At 31.0% G+C, this 10,990-nt stretch overlaps 1 protein-coding gene across 1 annotated transcript in view; it reads left to right on the top strand.

Annotated features, from left to right (window-relative positions):
* Positions 1-10,990, top strand: part of LOC106465192 (phosphofurin acidic cluster sorting protein 1-like) — a 112,121-nt gene that overhangs the window by 978 nt on the left and 100,153 nt on the right. The window lies entirely within an intron of this gene.

Below are 10,990 nucleotides of genomic sequence, written 5' to 3'. Positions count from 1 at the left end.
TATATATATATTTCTCTTGTGAGTTAAAAATGTTTTGGGGATTTTCTTTTGTACCTGAGTAATATAATGAAATATTATCATTTTTGGTTGATTGCACAAAGAACTATGATTATCAGACATTGGCATAATATATTTCTAAGCTTTCTTATGTCATCTAGGTTTAGGTTATGTTTCATTGTTTGATCTGATTATGCTAGCTTATCTTATGATAGGCAAGGTTTGGTTACTTTAGGTTAGGCTTGGTTTGTACATATCTCACTTGGTTGCAACTAATAATAGGTAGTGTTTCAAAATGGTTGTGTATATAGTCATAAATTGTTTTCATGATGGTTGTTTAGTTTTTCTTTTTTATTTGATCACATATGTAATGCCTATGCAGATATTGTTCAAAATGCTGTATATACTGTGGTTGTGTACCTATTGTTCTCAAGACTATACACATAACAACCATATTTATACCCTCTCATAACTTATTTTCATGATTATATACACTATGGACAGTGTTTGTTGCTGCATAGATCAGTTAGGTAACATTAACTTAGTAGTACAAAGTGGTTGTGTAGTTGTTTTCATTTAACTGTATACACAATGTATTATAGCCTCTACTGTCAAGTAAAACCAAGTATAAAGTCAATCCATTTCAACATACACAATTATATAATGTTTGGCAAATCAGCTGAAGTAACTAAGTCATATTGGCTCAATGCAAAATTAGTTGTTGTTTTTTTCACCTAAACTATTCTAACTTGTATTGGTCATAATCTCATGGTTGCCTTTTTTGTACTTAATATTCTTTTGCCCCTAATAGTCCAGCAGTAAGTCAAAACTCGTAATGCTAAAAATCAGATTTCGATATTTGTGGTGGAGCACAGCACAGATAGCCTATTGTGTAGCTTTGTGCTTAAGAAGAAAAATATTATTTTATTTTTTATTCAGATAAGTTATTCAAATGTATGTAATGTTTGTTGGCAATGCTGATTTCTATTACAGTTAAGTCAGCAGAATACTGTTTGAGGAATATTTTTACAAACACATTTTGTTATAAACAAGGCTGGCTTTAAGTGTCTCATTTTTTGAAGTTTAGTTTAGTAGATAGGAAAGCCTTGATGGACTAGCAGGCCCTTTGTCCTAAAATGTTTATGTTAAAATGAAGTCAATAATTACATATAATGTACTGTTTTTCTTTATTCAGCGGTGTATAATTATTAAGCATCACATACTGACAATAATTTTAAGTTGTATAGATTTTCAATATCACAAGTTTGTACTTTGTCAATATTTAGCCATATTTATAAAATTTCATATATTACTCTTTAAAGAAATCAACTAGAAAGATCAACATTTGCAAATAAGTGCAGTATGCCTCACCACTCCTTGTTTGATAAATTCTACAGAATAACATACATTTCAAGAGAGAATAATATTCAACGCAGGGAAAGGGACATATATTCTTCAGAGGGATAGAAGTTTTCACAATGACAAAATTTCTGTAGCTGATTTTTAAGCAAATAAGACATATTCTTTAATTCTTTCTAACATTAAGAACAACCCCTTGTAATATTTACATATGCAGATAATGTCTAGATTAAGTGCTCTCTGTTACATACGTTTCATATGAAGTCAAAAGAAGGGCAGAAATCTCAAATATGTCTGCTTTAGTTTGTGGGAAATGTTGCAAAGTATATGTGCAACATCTCATCTAGATTAATCAAAGTATAGAGGAATGGTAGGCCAGAATTATCTAATTTGCAAAATATTTTAACCTTTGACATCTACAAAGTCACAAGAAAGGCATCAGACTGACCTAGTCTCTGGGGATTGTCACAAGATATCTTTATGTAGTCTTATCTGTAGTGAATGAAATATAATTAAATGTAGGCCAGAACCCCTAATTAAGCAAAACATTTTGACCTTCAACCTCTGAAAAATTGCAAGGATGACATTGATACCAAATCTGTCTCTTTCAGTTTGTGGAGGTTTAGAAAGTCTCATCTAGATTGTGAAAATATAAAGTAATATTAGGTTTAAAGTCCCTACTTTGCAAAAACATTTTATCTTTGATCCTGTAAAATCATGAGAAAGGCACAAACCTCATACATGTCTACTTCAGTCTGCAGAAGTTGTTGTAAGGTATATTTGGGCAAAGTCTTATCTATACTGGTAAAATTTTTAAAAAATAGGCCAAAAATCCTAATTTTACAACTTTTTTTCTTCTGTCTCTGTCTTTTTTTTTTTTACCCTGTAAATCAAAATCTGTTTTAGGGGTTGTCATAACGTATATCCTTATGCCAAATCTCATTTGGATTGATGGAAATATAAGGAAACTGTGAGGCAGAATTTGTGTTTTGGTAATGTTTGATTTTGACATCCATAAGATCAGAATGGAGGCCAAAATGAAAAATTTGTCTGGGTGTTTGCACCAAAGTATATACCTTCTAAGTTTTAACTTAAGATGACAGTTGGCTTAGAAACAAAGGAGTGGCACATAATTGTAATTGTTGGAATAAAGAAAGAAAGAAAGAAACAGAAAATGCAATATATCTCCCTCCCTATGGGAAAAATATTTAAAATAATGCTAGCTTACCTTTTTTCAATGAGCTATATTTCACATAGCCAATTGTCCTCCCTGATCATTACTTAAAATAAATTACTAGTTTAAATATACAGCGCAATTGGATAGATGGATTGTAATCTTTGGCCTGAAATACTTTTTGTACTGTATGTGAATATTTTATTGTATGCAATACTGACATGACCTCAGTCCAAAAGGCTCAACTGATACTGGATCTAACTTGTTCCTTACACCCATCAATGATATTAGAATGAATTAGTATTATTACTATTAGCCTGTCAATGTAACTGTCATTGTGGTGTTTCAAAGAAATAAGGTGTCAACAGTTGAAAAGGCTAAAGTTAGTTTATACCTTAAGCATAAGTTACAACTTATAGCTATCCTAAGCTACATTTATCTAGGCTTGCAACAAGTTTTTGACTGTATCTTAGTCAAGCCCAATATTCTGGTTCTTTAGTAACTTTAAATTTAAAAATGTTTTTCACTTTACCTAAACCAAAGCGTGAGGTTCAGTCATATTTGACACACTCGTTAAGATGTTTTGAGTCAGTTGGCATCAAAAACTGTAATATTTGAAAGTTTATACTGCTTTGAATACCGAGAAATCAGTTAATTAACTATAAAACTGATTAACCTGAAATGGTTGATATGTTATAAATAATTGGCTGTTTATTTAACAAAATCAATTTTGAACCACTCAAAACTTGAAAGAACCTCAACTGATCAAATTAATTTTTGTGTTGTTATTCAGTTTGTTTGTGTTTTTTAAATCAAAATTTGATTTATGCCTTTCCATGTAGCAGTTGATATGTACTCCATGATCAGTCCTCTAAAACTACAAACAGTATGTAATAGTAATACTTAAAGATCTGAACTTTATGTTCCTTTTACTACATTTTGCTGTTCATCTTCAAAGTATTGATTAGCTTCATATAAATGTGAACAATAGCTTGTCATAATGCATCAGTGGAATTTAAATATTGTTAGTTACTTTTAGTTACTGGTTCTTTCTTTGTGCATGGTAACTTGTATGGTTAAGATATAAGTAAAATTATTTTTCAGTAGCTGTTATGTATTTTTATGTGTGAATTATGCCAAAGACTTCACCATGTAGAAAAAGGACTTGTAGTTATGTAGTTAACTAAACAACTGAAGTCTTTAATCCTGTTAAGATTATCAAGTTTCAGTGTCTTTTCATGATTGTGCATTTATTTTCACTTTAACAGCTGCTTAGTTATGATTTGTGTCTTAGAGTGAATACCATATATATCACAATTGTAATTCAACATACTTTCAATTTTGCAATCAATTGTAGCAATTCTCTATTATCAGCTACTCATTATATATCAGAGCTTGAAAATGATTGCAAACAGATGATGGAAAGCATACTGCTTCAAAGGCATTGTTTCCATTCAGTGAATTTAATTTCTATGATAGCATTGAACAGATTTAATGTTATTACTTTCTTAAGAATTATGCCTATATAGTATGTTTCATGACAAATTTCCTGTCTGTTAGGCCTCTAGGTTTGAGGTACCTTGTTAAAGACCTGCTTTAAGTTAAGATACACAGAAATATTTGGGATGTCCTCATTTATAAAGATAGAAGCCCTATCAGAAGTCTAACAAATAAGTAAGACAAATCTTATTACTCAAATGTCAGTTTTCCTAAAACACTTCTGACTGTGATTTAAACAACTTGAAAACAAATTTATGCACAGTTAATATAACTTTAGCTTCTCAGGTCTTCCCTAGACACTGACAATCTTCTAGTTATCAGAACGTTTCCTGTTGTTAATAGTCTTCTAAAGACTATGTATTAAAGTTCTCACTAACTCTGCTAAGCTTTCTTAAGGTTTTAATATGTATTGTCAGGGCCAAAAACATTATTATCATCAAGTTAATTTGAAACAGCTAAAAGGTAGATGAAGTTTCTTTAAAATAAATTTAAGGAATTATTTTTTCATATTTAAAGAAATTGGTCAGTTTAGGAATCTTTTTCTTCACCTTTGTCTGTAAAAAACTATTTAAAAAAGTTATTTAGCACCTTAACTGTATTTCCTTCTTCCATAATAAGGTTCCATTCAAAACAGCTTAATGGATCAATAGTACAGTCATTTTCGTCCACCTTGGTTGAATTGATGAAGGCATTTCAAGGTTAATTAATTTTTTCCTATTCTTATTATTGTAGGTCACCCTATCTTTCATAATATTTAGTTTTTGGAAGTAAGCTTTTATAAAATCATGGATGAGAATCCTATGAACTACATCTACAATGAGTTTCAATAAAATTATCAAGTGACAAGTTTGTAATCACCAATGCTAAAGTGTTCTTGTAAAACTAAGTTGTTAACCTTATTATTTCAATACCTTGAACAAGGACTGAAATATGTCTTCCTAGTAGCTGGTAAGCATTATATTTTTTCTGAAATTGGCAATTAAATTCAACACCATTCCTAAATGGATAAGTAAAAAAATTAAAATATTATTAATTGAGAAATGTCAGTATTACAGAAATATTAAAGTTAGTATCAAGATAAAGCATACTCAAAATTACTGAAGTAAAGAAAAATTCAATAAAGGCTTTGTTTAAGCTTAGAGGGAATGTTTAATTTCTCTTGCATTTAAACTTTATATTGGACTTGAAGGGATTTATGCTTATGCTAAGAAATTCTTAAAAATATTTAATTTCCAAGGGATAACAAGGGGCTATTTGACCCATTATAGACTACCCCATTTTCTTCTACCACAATACTATAACCTACATATAGAAACCTTTTTTTTTCTTAAATTCAACATTGTCTTTAAAATAGTCCCTAATCTCCTCTTAGTTTTTCAATATAGCAGCTTCTGTTATATCTATAGGCAAACTGTTCTGTTGGCTGACCATGCTGTCAGAAAAATAATGCTGAAGTCATGTTGGAGTTTTTCATATTTGAAACTTGTGTAATCTGATCTTATTGCCTGTAAATAATTTTTATTAAAACATCTGATTTATTAATTTCAAATCAGTTATGATCTTAAAAACATCAATTGTGTTCCCACCATGCCCTTCCCTTCTTAAGTATACTATATCCCTCTAAACCTGCAATCATCCTGGTAGCTATTCTCTGAACCCATTACCAACAGCTCTACTTCCTTGCATAGTAAAGTGGCCAGAAATATTGGTAATACAATATTTGAATTAATTTTAGCTGGTGCCTGCAATCATCCTGGTAGCTATTCTCTGAACCCATTACCAACAGCTCTACTTCCTTGTATAGTAAAGTGGCCAGAAATATTGGTAATACAATATTTGAATTAATTTTAGCTGGTGCCTCATAGAGTGAAATGATGATCTCCTTCAACTTCTACCTAAAACCTTGTTTGCCTTAATACTAGCTTTAGAAGTTGCACTAATATTTTTTTTTTCATCAGCTTTACCTGGTGTTTCCCATAAAAAACTATATGAATAATTGAAGTTATTATAACCAGGACCAAACAGTGGTTTTTGTTTGGATTTAAAAAGGGGTTAAAGGTCAGATATTCCAGCCTCTGTCATGAAACTTGCGACCTGAGTGAAATATCAGATCGGTGCTGATGTGGCAAAGCTCAGCGGATATGAAGATTTTATTTCAACAATCTGCATTTATGTGTTCCGCGTATCCAGATGTTGATTAATCATCAAGGTGTTGCCTCTTGATTCATTCATACCAAATGACAACCAGGTAAAAACCAACATACACATGAGACTTCTTGGAACCTGTCTGAAATCTAGTGTAATTATATTACAGTAATTACCATAAAGCAGACAGAGTGTTTATTTTGCCAGTAAGGACATGACCTGAACTGATGGTCACCAATATTTTTTTTAGTACGTCATAATAGACCTAATTTTGGAATACATTATTCTTTCTCCATTGTGAAGGTGCCAGAATGTATTGCATATTTTCATATGTAAACAAATTTACCGATCCATTCTTTTTAAAAATCAGATTGGAAAAATTTGGGGGAATTCTTTAGGTTGGATTGGTATTTACAGCTGATACAGAGATCAGTCGCAGGCTTATCTGTAATATTTGGTAGGTCAGTGGACAGTGGGCAGGTGTCTGAGCAAAAAAAGGCAATAGGATTATGAGTATGAAAGGAAAAAGAGGAAAAGTTGTTACAGGGACAAGTGGGAGAGGGATAATAACTGGTTACATTATGACAAAGATGGTGGCATTGGTCTTTTGGGATAGCGCAATCAAGTGGGAGTACCTCAACCACAGCAGCCTTGACAAAGGCTATGAACCACCTGGAACACACAATTTTGATCATACATTGCTTGATCTGTTTACACGATACACACACACACACACACACACACACACACACACACACACACATGTACACACTGCTTATTAGACATGATAGGCTATACATGCTGTATACATCATACACCAGTGCAGCTAGCACATGTTTACAAGCTAAACATTTGTTGCATGGTGATTCATAGTGATGATGTTTGTGGATTGTACAGGATTGTTGAGTGTTCATAAATTTAGGAAGTCCCATGCATGGTTTGTCATAAGTTCTACTTGGTTAAGAAATGCTTAGATCAATTTATGTTGAGTCAAACTTTTAAGGGTTCTTTTTATTTTAAGGGGCCATGCAAACTACATAGTAGACACTTTTTATGGGCTCGCCAGTATTTTGGTGGGCCATTGGCTCCCGGGCCTCAATAATTTCAAGCCCTCTAAAGGGATACATACCTTTTATTTTATATTTAAGATGTTGCTTGTTGTCTGGATGACAATAAGTATATGTATTTGATGTACTTAGATTTTCAAAAGGGTTTGATAAAGGCTGCACACAATCAGCTAAGAGAATCACTTCAGTAGTAATAGGGTTATAGTATGGTTGGAAGAGAAAAAGAAAAAGGTTTGTAATTAAAGTAGAATTTAATAACATTAATCACACTATCTCCTATATTCATCGCTGAGGAGGCCTTTCTGGTATTGATATAAATAGTAAATTGGTAAAGTTTGTTGATGACATTAAACACTCCAGTATTTCTTGCCGTATCGAGTATGTTGAAGTATTATAGAATGATTTGAATCAGCTGATTAGTTGGAAAAATATTTGGCAAATGACCTTTAGTTATAATTACAATGTAATGCATTTGAGTCATAATTGGATCACATGCTTGATAAAAATGAGAACCTTCTTAATAGTGTGACTGAAGAAAAGGATCTTCGTATAGTGATAGATAAAGCGACTTAAGCCATCAAGGTAGCACTCTGTTGCTGGTAGAATGTAATAAAAGTTTAGGATGTGTTCATAAACATTAATTACTAGTGAAAAGAAATAATTCTATCTTTATACAAGTCACTAGTTAGGCATAATTGAAATAATTTGAGCAGGTTTGGTCTCCTTATTTAATAAAGGATATTGACTTGTTAGAAAAGAATCAGAGGAGATTTACTAGTATGTAGTTAATTAAGACAGTTTTATTTTTCTAACTGGTGTCTTAAAAGAGTTTAGAGGGAAATCGATGATTTCCTGAAAAATAAAGGATAGGTTTACTTTTCAGATGTGGGTGTACAAGAACAGGCTTAAAATGTAAAATGGTCTCTTGCTTTCCATATGTTAATATGCATAATCTTACTTTTATTAAGATCAAAAATTATTTTTCAGGTGTTAACCCTGCTTACCAAGTAGTTCAAGTCTCTCTCTGCAAATCTACATACTTTTTTGTAGAATTAGAATGTCCACCAATTGAATATGTGCAAATTTTGCCAATTTACTAGTTATTCTATCACCAAGATCATTAATGAAAATAATAAAGGAAGGAGGGTTCATGATTGAAGTAACAAACAATTTTTTATTGTTTTATGGGATAAAGAAAAATGCCTAAACTAGTAAATGTCTTTAAAAATTGGGAGTTTTTTTCTTAATTTATGTTGAAGAAAAAGCAGTTTTAGAAAAGCTTGGAACGCTTGAAAGTAAAGATGTAGGAGTAAACAATATAAACCTTTTAGAACCTTGGAAGAATTGTGTTGGATTTTTATTATTTAATGTCAAACATGTCAGAAAGTTATACAAGTTCTTGGGCTGTTATATATTTAAATTTGCTAATGAGCCTAAAATACTAGGAATGGCTGATTCTGTTGAGAATGTTTTTCTTTAAAGAAATCTTGATTATTTCATTAAGTAGACCATAATGCAGAAAATAAGTTTTGTGTTGTTAGTGTAAAGTTAGTTTTCAGGTTATGGAAATTAAAAGAAAACTTAAACCTTTTGTGAAAAAAATGTTAGTGCTATGTGAAAAGATTAAGATGTAATTGCTTGTAAAAGCCTGAAGCCTTCAGCTGAATGTCTAGTTAGGATGAAAGAGAAAATAGTTATATATGTTATTAACTCTGCCAATGAAAGTGGATGGAGGTTATGTTTCCACCCTGTGTGTGTTTGTCAGCAAGATTTCTCAAATGACTGAATGGGTTTAGATGAAAATTGGTATACATTTAGACTATAATTTGTTTTGAAGGGTCAACGTCACATCAACATCACAAAAAAAATCCTTATCTGTTGACATGGGAACCAATTTTTCACACTATTTTTGCTCTATAACTTAGTCAAAAGTGATCAATTTTTGATGAAACCTGGTGGACATATGTAGAATTTTATTCCTCATTGTCTTGCTAAAAATTATCTCTGTCCATTGATAGCAATGGACATACTTTCAAATTTTTTGAGAGCTGAATATGATGCAATGCTATGTGGTGGAGGTATGTGCTCTACTGAGTGCCCCTCTTGTTAGTATATTTTTATGTGGATTAGCATAAATACCCATTTCCTTCTCCAGCTGTTTAAGGTATGTGAAAGTTGTAAGCATATGTTATGAAAGTAAATTGTGTTGCTTTTCCAGATGGAGATTCTTCTTGATTATGTTGTGTACTGTTACTTGGAATGTATGAATGGCTTTTGTCACTGACTTTTTTTTTTCCTCTGAATATAATTCATGGTGCCCTAAGTTGATCCATGTTCTTTGGTTTTCCAATGCTGTTAAGTACAAGGGATATTCCTGTCTTGGAAATTCTAAGTCACTAACCTGAACACATCTTTTGATCTGAGTGTATAAATATTTTTTTATTGGAAATGGCTGTTACATAATCTTCCCCAAAGTGATCAATTTTCAATTGCATAAAATACCTACAAAATGCCAATATCAAATGTAATTCTCATGCATGATGTTCCATTGTGATTTTATATTGACTTCAGTTTTCATGCAACTTGCTGTTTTGCATAATCAAAATCATTTTAATATAACAATGTACTCAACTGTTTGAAGAATGTAATGTGTGAGAGGAAAACTGATTTTGTATATATATATATATTTTAATGTGAAACAGGCTTGTTTTCAGTAATGTAAAACCTGTTAGTTTTGATCTATGTAAATATAGCAGAAATCTCAGTTGTGAAGTTAGTAGTGCTTGTTATTATATGTATCTGAATGTTAATAGTGTGTGATATCAGTGAGAAATATAAAGGGTACTAACAAAACAAAGATTAAAAATTTTCAGCAAATTAAAGCAATTGTTGTAGTAACTCGTATATATAAATAAATGTGGGTAACAGTTAAAGCATATATTCTTAAACCATGCATGAAATGTATGATGATTGGACAGAGTTGATAAGAATTCTAGGAGCTATTTCAGGGAATTTTAGTTTAAGTAGTAAATTCATGAAATGAAATGGTGGATAATGTAAGTGCTGTTCTTGAAAATTGTATGAATATAAATGAGTGGCTTAGTTTCCAAACATTAACATTTCTTGATTTTTTTTTTTCTGGATGGAGGACAAAACCTACTGTAGCTGAATGGTTAACTTTCACCTTGATCCTTCTCAAGTTCTAATAAATCTAGAAGATGTAAAGTGTTTTTTTAAATTTGAATGATTATTTCTATTAATTATAAATTTAAAAACTTATAAATTCTTGCTGTTATATTTAGATAAATTGTTACTACTCAAAACTGGGGTATAACATATGCCTCTATGAATTTTTTTATAGACTTTTTCAGTTTATTTATAACTTATATTAACATAATTTGATTCAACTAAATAAATATTAGTCATGCTATTATGACACTTCTTTAACCTAACTATTTTTATTTTTATATACAGTATCTTGAATGTGTACAAGTTCTTGATCTTTACTATTGAAGTCATTAGGAAATGGTTGCTACTTTTTTCTCATTACGAAATCTGGGACTGGTAGTAGCAACAACATTCTTCTGTAAAATGACCTGTATATCATATATTAAATGTTCATAAATATATATGTATCATATTTTTAAGTATAAATCTTCTGTGTCATCTTTTCTTTTCAAATATCAAAATTCATTTTGGTTATGTAGCTGTATTTTTATTGTAACTGTTTCACAAAAGTTAAAATATG

This window comes from Limulus polyphemus, unplaced genomic scaffold, assembly GCF_000517525.1.
Source record: "Limulus polyphemus unplaced genomic scaffold, Limulus_polyphemus-2.1.2 Scaffold1864, whole genome shotgun sequence".
Taxonomy (NCBI): domain Eukaryota; kingdom Metazoa; phylum Arthropoda; class Merostomata; order Xiphosura; family Limulidae; genus Limulus; species Limulus polyphemus.
Note: the sequence above shows the minus strand (reverse complement) of the source record. Positions and strands in the feature narration are given on the sequence as shown.